Source organism: Meles meles, chromosome 1 (genome assembly GCF_922984935.1).
Source record: "Meles meles chromosome 1, mMelMel3.1 paternal haplotype, whole genome shotgun sequence".
Taxonomy (NCBI): Eukaryota; Metazoa; Chordata; class Mammalia; order Carnivora; family Mustelidae; genus Meles; species Meles meles.
The window spans coordinates 161,974,513-161,988,472 of NC_060066.1; the positions used below are offsets into that span (position 1 = coordinate 161,974,513).

The window sequence follows — 13,960 nt, forward strand, 5'->3', positions numbered from 1 at the left end:
TGAAAGAGAGAAAAATCAATCCGGCTGACGTCACATCATAAGCAATTATCCCCAAAAGGATGATGCAGAAGAAATTTCATCCCAGCTGCCTTCAACAGAGCCAGGGAATTAATCGCGCATGACATGCCCAAGGGCTGGGAACTGTCATTAAAACAAAGAAACAAAAGAACCCACCCGAGTGGGGCTCTGGAATCAAACCGGCAACGCTTGAGATAATTTCTGGGGCGGGAGGCGGGAGAGAGGGCAGCAGGCAGGGCGGCCAGGCCTTCGCCCGACAGAGGACTGCTGTGCACGCCTTCTGCTCCCGCGGCAACCTGGACGCGCCGCCCGCCCGGACCCGACCCCGCGGCGCTCGGCGTTCCAGTCCCGGCTCCCGGGTCCGCCGCGCGCCTCCCCGGGGCCCCGCTCGCGGGAGCCGCCTCCTTCCCCAGGTGGAGCGGGGCTGCGCCGCCAACTGCAGGCCCTGGAGGAAACCGACTTTCTTCTGGAGGACACCACGGTTTTTCGCAGGGCGCCCCCGGCATCTGTAAACGCCTTCCAGCCCATTCGTTCCCCGCAGTGGAAATCCGGAGGGAGGCGATCGCGCCGGGTTCTGGCCGGAGGGGTGGGTGGAGCTCAGGGGTTTGTATCTTCCAGGGATGGAATCTGGGTGCCCGGCTGCTGTCTAAGTGGAAGGGTTATGGCACCCTGGCTGCAAGGGTTGAGAATCGGGTCCCCGGGGACCCCGGAAGCCTTTCGAAGGGCCTCAGGCCCTGGGGTCCGGCGACCTTCGGTTCCTTTCAAGTAGGCTCTGACAGCTAAGGAAGAAGCAGGCAGCGGCATATGGGAGGGAGGAGAAGGAGGGGAGATCAGAAGAAAAGTAAAGTCCTGCTTAGAACTCTAGGGGACAACAGCAGAAGTGGGGCGTTTCTGCCTCTACACTCAAGCAAGAGGACTGGGAGAAAAGCCATAACATCACAGACCAACCGTGAGCATCCAATGAAATAGCTGTAAGAAGTTAAGATGCATTACATGATCGGTGTTGAGGCTCTAATGCTGTTATTAATCTGTTATGTTATAATTATATCCACAAACTTTTAATATTGCTTAGCCCATGACATAGTTTAGTTCTTTCTACCAGAGCAAATACTAGGTATTGCTGGCTAAGAACTAGGAAAGAAAATACAACTCAGAAAGCTGACTGAAGATGGAACCAGGGAGGGAGACAAACCAGAAGAGACTCTTAATCTCAGGAAACAAACTGAGTGCTGCTGGGGGTTGAGGGGGAATAGGGCCGCTGGGTGATGGATTGGGGAGGGTATGTGCTATGGTGAGTGCTGTGAACTATGTAAGCCTGAGGAATCACAGACCTGTATCCCTGAAGCAAATAATACATTATATTTTAGTTTAAAAAAAATAATTTTTTTAAAAAAGTTGACTGAAGAGCCTACTAACAGTTACACAAACAAAACACAAAAAACTCAGTTCCTTAGCAACTTAGAAGTTTTTAAAAACTCTTATTCTCCCTAAGGGCACGTATTTCAGTGGCCTTGAAATTTCACAATGACACTCTCCAGGGAGGTACAAATGCTTGTGCCTTTTTCCTTATATCTATGAGGCAGCTGAATTTTAAAAGAGAAAAGAATTTCAAAGTAAAACCTGTATTGAGTACAACTTACACTGTTCTGAAACCTGCAGAAACGAGATTCATGAGAGAGAGAGAGAGAGTGTGTGTGTGTGTGTGTGTTTGTGTGTGTGTGTGTTTGGCCAAATGTTTAGCCAAATTTTCTGTAGTGGTTAAGAACATGAATAACTATTGGCATCAAACAGACAGAGTTCAATTCTGTCCCTGCCACTTAATGAGCTCCTGGACAAGTTATATATTTCTCTGTGCTTCACAATTTCCTTATCTGTAAAGTGGAGATAAAAGTGGTACCAAGTTCATAGGGCTATACAAAGTAGCAATAAGAAAGCTTTATTAATAAGTTACTATATGCCAGGCAGTATTCTAAATGCTTGGCCAGTAAATTACTTAGCATTGTGTCTGGAGCATAACAACCACCCCCCATGTTAGCTTTTTAATATGTCTTATTACCACCAAAGTGCTGTCAGAGGCATCAGAGAAGTTTGTATCTAACCAAGAGTTATACCACATACACAGAACAACTTAGTGGAAGACCAAGGGTTGCAACCAGAGGTGGAACAAGTTGGAGCGTTCTGAGGCTCTGAGGGACAGGCGAGTAGAAGACAGATTTGAAACAAAGGGGGTTAGTCACTTTAAGAGATGGAATTTTTGAGTTTAAAAAAAAAAGAAAGTATGGACTTGGAGTGGCTATTCTAAATCAGATAGAGAGTTTGAAATAAGAAAAGTGGCTCAGATAAAACCTGGAGGTAAGTGCAAACATGGAGATGTGGAGATGAGAATTTTTGTCAGAGATGTAAGGGGGCAAGAGACCCAGAGAAATCCAGGCTGCCTGGCTTCCCACACTCAGTGTATATTTTACAGTATATTAGGGCAAACTTTTCAGAGAGATTTAGTGTGGACACAGATTTGTTTTAAACACGCAGCAACCCAGCTAGTTAGAAATGAAGATAGTTCAAAGATTTTTTTCCATCAGTGGGGTGTTTATAGGAAAAAGAAGTGTCTGGATATGATTGTCAGAGGACCAAGAAAGGGATGTGTCATTAAAGGTGGTAAGGCTAGTCAGAAGACTGGTTAAACTTTGTGAAACTTGATTACCAACTGTAATTACCTATTGCTAATTGCCAACTGTAAAACACCTGAAGAGCAAAGTTCTGCTTCAGATAAAAAATTGCTCAGAACAGATTAAGCATCTTAATTTTGTCTTCTCATAGGTTTTTGAAAAAAAAAAAAAAAAAAGAAAAGTTTTTCTCAAGAACAAAGATAACACATTATATTATGGCTCAAATTTCATTATTTCCTAGTACAATTTTTGCTTACCATCAAGTGCAACGGGAATTTTAGCCGCTGAAAGAATGGATTTTTTTTTTTTTTGCAAATTTTAAATGGAAGTCAAAGAAAAAGATTGTTTAAATTACTAACTTGCATCTAAGTGCAAAGATTGCCTAGGGATTTAGTCCAGGATGGTGAGCGTGTACCCAGATCATACCAGGCTCTCAGGGCCTGAAACTAATCCAAGACCAAAAATTTAATTGCTGAAGTCACTAGACATGGAATTTGTTTTTTCTGAAATAACATTTGTATGGTAGTGATACCCTGTTACACATGTTTTTTGGCATCAAATCCCATTATATTCTTACTATAAAAATTGAAATTATTCACAATTTCCCGATTTTAGTGTGAAGAAAAATCTGTTCATAGTTCACAAAGTGAAAGAAAATCATGAGAACTGAGGCAGTTCTCAAGGAAGGAAAGAAAATTAACATAGAGGCAATGTTTAATAAATGTATTTATATGGGTGTAGATAGACATATAGATATACAAATATATTTCCAAGATAGTGATCTTAGCATGGCATTTGATTCTGTCCCTCTTGCTGTCCCTGTTGAGAAAATATTGTCCAATCCCTGGAAATCAGCAAGGTCCCAAAGAGTTAGATTTCCTTGGGATGAAAGAGGTGAAATAATATATATTATTTGGCTTGGATATATATGTGTGTGTGTGTGTGTGTGTATTTTATTTGGGTAGCTCATAGAGTTATATCATATATATATGTCAGTTAGAATAAAGAATGCCAGCTGGAACCAACATGGCCAAAGGGGGCTTTATTTGGATAGCTCACAGAGTTATATGAAGGACTTCATAGAAAGCAAGAACTAGAACACTCCAGGAAACTTTGTTACCAAATCAAGTACTCACAACTCTGTTTCTCTCAGCATGTCTGCTGGTTTTCTCTTACTGATTTTTCTCGTTGTGATCTGAGAGCTGGCTATTTAAATCCTTTAAGCTCACATTTCAGAGACTGACTATTCAAGGTCTACTTCAAAAAACTTCTGGAGAAGGGCTCTGACTGGACTGGCTTGGCTCATTGTTCATCCTTTGGACCATCAATGGGACCAGGTTGACAAGGTGTCATAATAGGACTTAATTTAAACCAAAATTCACATTGAACTTAGTCACATGCCTACCACTGTGACTATAAATGGGAAGGAGATAGGCAAATTTCTGTGACAAACAACCTTAATACTATGAATCCCCTATATAGTTGGAGGAATAGGAAAGGCATTGTCAAAGAAAGAAGGAGTGTAATTACCAGAGTAAGTGTGGGGAGAGAAACTGTGAAACAAAAGCTGTTTGCCATGGACGTTACTCATACCTAAGCTAAAACTTACACAAGGATTCATGATCCAGAGGGACTGAAAATGCTACTCTAATCCTATCTAATGTACTTGAGAAGTTATTCGTGTGCTCTCGCTTACTACATCCTGAGAAAAAGTGCAGACCCCATAGTCATCTTCCTCCTCACTGTGGGAGGGGTGGGGTAGGAGGAAGGCCACCATAGTTCTTGGCTCACCTATCCCAAATATAAGACATGCCCTGGTATGCTCCCCATCCATTGCTCTATCCCTGTCCAGACCTACTTGAGTACTGAGGAATGTGTATCAGCTAGGAGTCCTGCTTAATCTAGATGTACATGGATAAAGCTAAGCAATAAAGACTGAGTATATAAGAAGAGTCAGCAGCTTCAAAAGAAAGAAAATAAACAATTACTGCTCACTAAAGCAGAGGAAACACTCTTATTGAAAGCAGAGGAAATGTAGAAAACAGGAAATGCATTTAAAACATCTATTTCTTACTTTAGATATAATTTTAGGGTTATAGCAACAATAAATAAGATCAGAGTGCTATGACAAAAGAGTAGGCGGCCCCCAGGTGGCTCAGTCAGTTAAGCATCCGACTCTTGATTTAGACTCAGGTCATGATCTCAGGGTCGTGAGATTGAGCCCCATGTGGGGCTCGGTGGTAAGGGTGGTAAGGGTGGATCCTGCTTAAGAATCTCTCTCTCTCCTTCTCCCTCTGCCTCTCCTCACCTCCACCCCTCCCCTCCTGCCCCGTCTCTTAAAAAAAAAAAAAAAAAAAAAAAAAAAAGCAGACTAAAGCCAGAAAGAGTGTATGAAAGTGGTAAAAGCATTCTTATTGAAATGTTGATATGTTGAGGGCAGCTGGGTGGCTCAGTCAGTTAAGAATCAGGTTCTTGGTTTTGACTCAGGTTAGGATCTCATGGGTAGTGGGATCAAGCCCTGGGTTGAGCTCTGTGCTGGGTAAAGAGTCTGCCTCTCTCCCACTGCCCCTCCCCTCACTTTCTCTCGCTCTCTCCCTCAAATGTTTAAATCTTTAAAAAATGTTTAAATGTTACAGTTGCAATCAATGATATAGTGAATACTGCCAAGAAGAAACACTGAGAGGCCCAGTGCAAAATGCTGAAAGCACAGACCCAAAGCAGCAATGACTGTGCCAGGCCCAGTGGAATTCTTTGTCTCTTTGAGGGATAAGTTAACACAGATGCAACTTTAATAGTTCCAGAAACTAGAGAAAGAGAAAAAGCTCCAAAATTCACTTTATGAATTACCAAACCTGGTAAAGATCATTTTGAAAAAAATCTCATTCCTGAATATCATGAAAAATTTTAAACAAAATAACAGCAAACAAAATCCAGCTTTTCAAAAATATTATACATATACATGTATATGCATATCATAAGTTAGACTATTCCAGGAGTAAGAAAAAAATAGTTCAACACTAAAAAAATCTATAAATATAATTCACATGTTAAGCTACTAAAAAGAAAATTATATCATCTCCACAGTTTCTGAAAATATATCTGATAAATTTCAACTTATATCCCTCACTAAATAAAACCCTTATTAAGAGAAAAGAGAGAAAAACTTCCTTAGGATGATAAAATACACAAATCTCTTCCCCAAATCTATCCTCTGTTAAATGGAGACAACAATGAAAAAAAAAACAAAACTTATCAAAATTAGGAGTAAGACTTAAGTATTTTTTATCATCATTGTTAGATAGTATTTAATACTGTTCTATGGATGCTGGCCAAAAAATTAGGGAGAAAAAAAGATATAAAATTGTGTCAGCAACAGTGATATGTGTTTCTGACTCCATTTTCTCTATTGGGATATGCAGGAAGACTGTATTTGTTGGCCTTTCTTGCATCCTGGTGAAGTTATATGACTAAATTAAAGCAATGGAATTTTCCAGCTCAGGCCTTTGCAAACATCCTACACATACTTTTTGCATCTTCATCCTTCCCAAATGGTAGACAGCTATCTGACCTACACTAGACTTGGAATGTGCAAGAAATAAACCATCATTGTATTAATCTCTATATAATTTATATATTTTAATATATTTTTATATATCATGTATCTATTTTATATATCATTTGTATATAGTGTGTAATATTTACATATGTTTATATACTATATATACATATATAGTTTTTTATGGATGATATACAAAATACATATTTTTTAGAAGAGTTAGAAGAAGAGTAAACAGAGGAAAGTGTAGAAGCCATCAAAAGAGAAAGAACTAGGTATGTTCTAGAATCAAGACCTGCACCTTCTAGTCACTAGCTACATTACTACATTAGCTACATACCAGCTAGTCACTAGCTACAAGTGGCTACTTTGCACTTAAAATATGTCTAGTTTGGTTTGAGATGTGACTAAGCTTCGAAATGCACACCAGCCTTGGGCAAGGGTACAAAACAAAGAGAATCTAAATATCTTGTTAATAATTTTTAGTTGATCATATGTTGAAATGATAATATTTTATATATTTGATTAAAATGTTTAATTTTCATGTGGTACATGCAGTAGGAGTTAAGATAATGAAAGTAGGAGTTGGCAAGTTTAAATTATACATGTAGTTCACATTTGGGACTCACATATTTCTATTGGACAGTGCTGTTCTAGAGACTGACAGAAAACCAACCCAATAAACACTGTGGACAAGGGGGGTGGGTTACGTTTCAGGGATTATGTGCTAATGGTGTGTATCACCATCACATTCACATCCATTAATTTCTTCACCCAACAAAGATAGGTTAAGAATTATCTATGTCCAGGAACTTTCAGGCTTTGGGACACCAAGATGAAAAAGTCATAAACCTTTTGAGAAGCTTATTGCACAAGTGGGGGAGGCAGGTGAGCAAACCGAGAGTTAAACACAGACTTATAAGTGTTCTGAGCTAAAGGCAATACTGAGGAGGAACTGTTGGGGTAAAGCGGAGAACAAGGAATCTTGTGTATATACACTGAACTGGAGGCCATCTCCCTTTCCCATGTCCCATCCTCATTCCCAACTCACTAGATGAAGAGCAGTGATTGGTATTTTCTTAGTTCTTCACTTCAGCCTCAATCATTTGCTGCCATCACCAAAATATCTCCCTGGATCCGTCCTGCTTACTTTCTCCCATTTTAGTTGTTTCTCTTTTTACCAACCCCAGACCAACTTCAGGTTAAACTTTTCTCTATGACTTCAGCAACTGTATCATAGTCCTCTTTATCTCACCACCTGTCCTCATTATTCATGACTTCAGCATCTCTTCCATGATCTGACATACCTATCTCACAGTCCCTTGACTTTCCAATTCCAATGACCTTCATTTCCATTGAGTCTTAGGCACTAACAGTATACCACATTTTGGATCTCATCTTTCTTTATCTTCAATATTTCACACTGTAGATTTCCTTGTACTTTCAACTATTTATCTGCCCTTCATCACCCTCCACATACCTTACGTATGCCTTAACACATCGTGAATCTACATGTGTTTCTTACTGTGATTACTAAGGGTGCTGATCTTCCCTATTTACTTCTCCGAGCCTCGAGAGTAAAATCTGTGTTTATGTGTGGTAAGGTGGGAGAGGGAAATCCTTGGGAACAATCTCTCCTTCAAAACCCAACAATACTTGCTCCATTCTACTCTAGCCATTTTTTTCTTGCACTCACCTAACCTGAGATGCCTACTTTTATCTTTATAAATGCCATGCTTTTTTCAAGTTCAACCTCAAATCCTCTCAAGGAAACTGAGCACATGGATCTTTCATTATCTTAACTCCTACGGCATGTACCACATCTGCTTCTGATTATATAGCTTGTAGTCTCCTAATTATTTTGTGCCTATTACTTATTACCCCAACAGAAGTCTAGAAGAAAGGGACCATACCTTTCATTTCTTTGACATTTCCTACAATAGATAACACAATATTAGAGGCATATTTGGAGTTCAAAAATTATTTGATAAACAAATATATCATTTTTTTTTATGAGAGAGATCTACGAAGATCCCACTAGGACTATAAACCCAGAAAATCATCTCTTGGACTGGATCCAAAGCCAAATCTGGTTAGTGAGGTTGTTATTAGAGCAACCCGAAACAAAACCCAAAGGGCATTGTGATAATATCTGAGTTTATTAAGCACTTCATAGCATTCTATATTTTATTAAGCATTCGATAGGTAGTCTGCTAAGTAATTTATGACCATTATTTCAAGTAATACCTCCAAACCTAGGATTTAGGTATTCTAGTCCAGTTTTACAAATGAGAAATAGAGACTCTGAAGTAGTAAATAACTTGTTCAAGAAAACAGAAAGTATCAAAGGTGGGATTTGAACTCACATCATCCTGATTCTAAAGCCCATGACTTAACCTTGAAATTACAAGATTGTAAATTTGTCTTGAGAATATTAATTGTTATCTCGGGGGTTCAATATTCCTCCTTTGCTCTGGTAACACCATTCCTCTTTTGGGGAGGAGAAATTCCTTTCTTCTTCCCACTACACTCCATCATGAAGAAGAAATGGTTTCTGTCATCTCCCAACATGGCTATACCACCTGATCCACAATCCTCTCAAGGGAGAGATACCTTGCTCAAGATGAATGAATAACTCCCTATTTCCCATGTTATAAATCAAGCCAGCCAATTAGAATTATTCCCTGAAGTTCAAGAAACTAAACCTATGAGTGAGGAACCTTTTCCTATGAGGTACTCAAGCTATAAGAATGTAGACCTGAAGCCATGGCAATCATGTCAGCCATGTTCTTCCCCTGGGCAAAGCCTGTGTGTAGGGAATGCACCTGATCAGAAGAGAGAGCCAGCCCCATTGGCTTGTGAGCACCTCCACCTCCTTTTTCTCCTATTACTTCTCATCTTCCTACAGTTAGAAGAACGAATACCTTCCCATTTTGCTCAAGTAAATTCAGGTTGGTTATTTGTCACTTGCAAGGGAGTCCTAAATGAAGCTCGTTTCTTTTTAAAGTTCATTAGTCAAAATAAGAATCAGTAGGTCAACTTAGTTCAAAGACATGGATAAAGTAAGACCAATACATTTCTTAAGAATCAAGCCTAAATGGGGCCACCTGGGTGGCTCAGTGGGTTAAGCCTCTGCCTTCGGCGCAGGTCATGGTCCCAGGGTCCTAGGATCGAGCCCCACATCAGGCTCTCTGCTCAGCGGGGAGCCTGCTCCCCCCCCCCCTTTCTCTTCCTGCCTCTCTTCCTACCTCTCTGCCTACTTGCGATCTTTCTCTGTCTGTCGAATAAATAAATAAATAAATAAATCTTAAAAAAAAAGAAGAACCAAGCCCAAATGAAGCCACCTCCATCTTAAGATGCTGTTTCTCACTGGTGTTCACCACCTGCTTTTTAATGACATACTGTTATGCTGAAAAAAATAAATAAAATGGGGGAAAAAAAATCCAAAAAAAAAAAAAAAAATCATGTACCAAACCAAAGGAAGGAATCAAAAGGAAATAAGGACAGTTGAGTATGTTATATGTCATACTAACTTAGAAACTAAAGTGATAGAGAATTTATTCACAGAAGAAAAAGAGCCTTGGCTCTTGGTAGACTTAATTTCACCAGGATGATGTGTTGAGGTTTAGGTTAGGCTGGAGTCAATCTTTGGCGGTAAATCAGAGGCATACTCACCACTAATTATTTGACTATTAAAAAAAAGAAGCTTTTTCACTCTGTATCTTTCTTTTGAAAATATAATTGCATGAGCTTGATTTCCTAACTGGGTTTAACTGGGAATCCGTGTCAAGCAGGAAGCTCTCAAATGTAAATAATTCATTGGTTCACCTTGTGATTTCCATAGCTACCAAGGACTTTAGCACCCTGACCTCTGGGAGAGAGGGATGAAGGCTTGAACTGAAGCTTTATTTAGCAAATCCTTTTCACTCAAAACCCATAAGCTCCTTGTCCCTGTCAGCAAGTGTCCAGAAGGTGCCTTGTCAACAGGCCCCATCCGAGGGGAGCATGGCTGGCCGCTGACAGACGTGGGAGGAGCCTTGGTGGCTTTGGCTGCAATTAGGCTTGTCACTTGCAGTAAATTGAAAACTGCTCTGATTTTCTAGCTGGAAGTAAATAACATGTGTATGACCCGCTCTCTGTTTTGTGATGTGCACATATGGGTGTGTGGTATGTGTGGTGTGTACACGTGCATGCACACATGCAAGTGTGTTTATCAACTGAAATTGGGCAGTGTTTCCACACAGTCCATAGTCCAGTAAAAGTGTTGCATCTCCAGTTGCTTCTTGTGGGTTCTGTGATTACGGTCCAGTCCAGCTCGTGGCAGAATCTACCATCAGTACAGTCAAGGATATGATCAAAAATGTTTGAAGCCTGCTCATTTGGATCAATGTGTTCCCAAGCTGTAATATTAACCACTCATTTTTCTCTGAAGGCTTTAAAGTTTGGGAGTGGCTTAGAATTTACACACAATAAAATCAGTGTTGCTTATGCAATTTTTTTTTCCTTTGAGAAAAAAATTTTCCCCTCTTTAGTCACTTCACTGGAACTAGGCCATGCATGGTATAATGTTTCTACCATAAAAAGGACAAATTAACTAAATTCTCTAAATCTTATCACTTTTAAAGGTGACAATTTAACTAAATTATTATAACCCATGAAATGGAATAAGAAAAGGGGCTTGCCAAATAAATCATTTCAGTTTTGGGGTTGTTTGATAAATAGCAATAGGAATACAAATTCTATTAAATGAGATAGAAAACTCTGCACTATAGTCTATGGCCATACCACCCTGAACGCGCCCGATCTCGTCTGATCTCGGAAGCTAAGCAGGGTCGGGCCTGGTTAGTACTTGGATGGGAGAAAACTCTGCACTATAAATTAGATACATGAGTGGACCTGAAAAATGGATTTGAGATGAGAAATATATTTGTTTTGTCAAAAATAAGTAATGTAGTGGCTGTTAACTTCATTAAGGTATTAGCTGATAATAATTCAGCATGCTAACTAATATTGTGGATGATAAGCTTTGCCCTAGTATTAGTTCTGATCTATAATGACCCTGGTTGTATTTGTAGCCCCATTTTCAGACCATGCCTTTTTCGGTCCCATTGAAAAAGCATCTTTGATATCTTTCATCTGTGGTTTCAACTGTACTTCTTGTGAATCTTCTCTGACAAATGCTGGAAAGAATGTTAGTAATTGCACTCATTCCTACCAGCAGGTGAAGCTTACAATTATTTATGTTTACAGTGGTATCAGTGTGCTTTGGGTGATGTCTGAATGCCTGAATGCTCTCTACCATTTTATTCTGGTCCATATATCTGATCTTTCCTTCGTTTTCCTGCTTGCTTTTCATAGGACTTACTTGTCAGGGATTCTGGCACCTTTTCTAGCCTTACCAAACAGAACTGATATCCATTTTCCACTTGCAGTCTTACATCACTGAACATCAGTCACAGAGGCCACGAGCTGAATAAAAACAGCAAGACATGATCTCTCCCTGCCTCAGTCTGAGTTTTTTCAAGATAGGTGAAATGCTGCAAGGATTAATGGGCATAATTGGGTTTAATAACAAAGATGGGGCTTATTGCACAAATGTGGAAAGAGCTGGGGGTGGATCAGTCTTGATGACCAAGACTGGAGAATGAAGAAACAGTCACACATGTCAGACAGAAGCAAAGGAGCAGGGAAGGGAAGTTTTCAAACTTCTGTGATTGCTAGCTGAGGAAGACATCTGGGAGCTGGCCATGTGGGGTCACAGTGACTTTCCAAAAATTCATTTGCTTCACGTCTACCTCTAAATCTTAAGAAAGTCATTCTCGTTGGAAAATTCGAATCCAGAACCATATAGGGAAGGAGATTTGGGGAAACGTATTTTCCAGGTTCACAAGATAGGACTGATAATGATCTAGCAGCCTCGACTCCTTTGGAAATTTGACACCTCTGCCCATTTCTTTTTACCACATTTAACCCCCCAATACGGAATAAAACAACATCATGCTCTTGATTGGCACAATGCAACCATCTTTTAACAACCAAAGACCAACAAGCAATCTCCCAGAAAAGGAGATTCAAGTCCCATATGTCATGTCGACGCTCCCTAGATTATATCTAATCTTCTCAAGCTGAGTTACATTTACCTCTTTGAAATCCAATTTAATATTGAAATAAACAGGTAACCATTACTAAAATAACTAATATTAGTATAAGAAAGAACAAAGAAACAAATAATTCATTAATTTATAGAAATATAAATAAATAAAGGCAATAAAGAAAATGTGTATAATTGCTACAATTATTGTTTCTACAAGTAATAATTTATTCATAATTGGTACTAAACTTCCCTTAGCCTCTTTGTCTTCAGGAAGTAGCTCAGCTGGTTGTGATTCTTTGCCTACTGGAGTTACCAAAATCATCCTGGAAGATGTCTATCATTAGCAGTCCTGTCTATATTGGGTTTCTATAGATTCCCATTATCTTTTGCCACAGAACACATGAGTACTAAAAAATCCTCTAGAATATTCTGGGTTCTAGTCGTACCCAATTTACTCCCATTTTGTAGTGGCAACTTACTTCTCCCTTTATAATTGGAATGAATTACCCCAACCATTATAGCAACAGCCTACTTTGTTGTTGATTCCATAGTATGAGGTGCCCCCATAATAGCCAGATGGCAGTTACAGTTTCTAGTTCATAATAATTATCATATGTTCCCTGATTCTAGGAATTCAGATCTTAAAAGCAGCAAGCCAAAGTGGTAATAATGGAAATGGAAAATTTTGCTAGTAGATCATTAGAGGTAATAATGAGAGGAGCCATTTCTTCTGTGTAGTTCCTAAATCCACACATTCTGGCTATGGGTGAAATAACATAATACATTGGTTGCTGATTCAGAGCACATAACTATCCTGAGGACATTTCCCCAGCCTTGCAAAGCTTGTCAAACACTTATAGGACTACATCTTCAAATGGCAATGCCACTGTTTTATTAGGTCAGCTGCTTCAGCGTGATGGCGGACATGACAAGACAGTGAATTCTGAATTCTGAGGACATGAACCTAGAGCTACATAGCGTTTACTGTAAAGTCACTTCCTTGGCTAAGAGCAAGTAGAATAACCCCAAAAGTGAATAAGGCATTCTATAACTCTACAGGTAGTAGGCTTAGCAGAAGCATTGCAGACTGAGAAGGCAAATCTCTATCCAGAATAAATGTTTCTCTCAGTAGGGACAAGTCACTGCCACAAGGCAGCTGGCTGGCTCTCCCAAGGAATGGCTCCATATGGAGGGAATCAGTATTGATCTTTGTTTTGGCAGCTTGGGTACTCTATAGAGGCCACAGCCTCGATGAGTGCACAGTCTTCATCTCATTTTGATCATAAGCACATTGGTCAAGAGAAGATGTGCCTGGAGAGAGACTGACATTTGCACATGGAATTATATTGTCCCTCTGCTATTGAAAGTCCCCTCTATTGTGGTAGTCCTCTGATGAGCACTTATATGGGGCACATAAATCCTTATATACTACGCCAATTTGGAGAATTCCATCCACTTATCTCTCCTCCAGACCGCCTTGTAAACAATTTTGCAATTCGATTCTATAACCATCTAAATAAACTGTTAGCCACTGCCCATAAAACAGTAAAGATGCATATCTCTGTCCATAGTTCTGCCCAAGAAAAAGGAATAATAAAGCACATTGCTCAACGTTCTTTGTACTGG

At 39.6% G+C, this 13,960-nt stretch overlaps 1 protein-coding gene and 1 pseudogene across 3 annotated transcripts in view; one reads left to right on the top strand and one right to left on the bottom strand.

Moving 5' to 3' along the window:
* Positions 1 to 554, bottom strand: part of SGIP1 (SH3GL interacting endocytic adaptor 1) — a 217,763-nt gene extending 217,209 nt beyond the window's left edge. For all 3 annotated transcript variants that reach the window (XM_046003690.1, XM_046003802.1, XM_046003689.1), the window contains exon 1: positions 175 to 554. The gene's annotated coding sequence lies outside the window, so the exon portion shown is untranslated. The remainder of the gene's footprint in view (positions 1 to 174) is intronic.
* Positions 555 to 11,011: 10,457 nt separating this feature from the next.
* On the top strand, positions 11,012 to 11,120 carry LOC123927555 (annotated as a pseudogene).
* Positions 11,121 to 13,960: the final 2,840 nt, after the last annotated feature.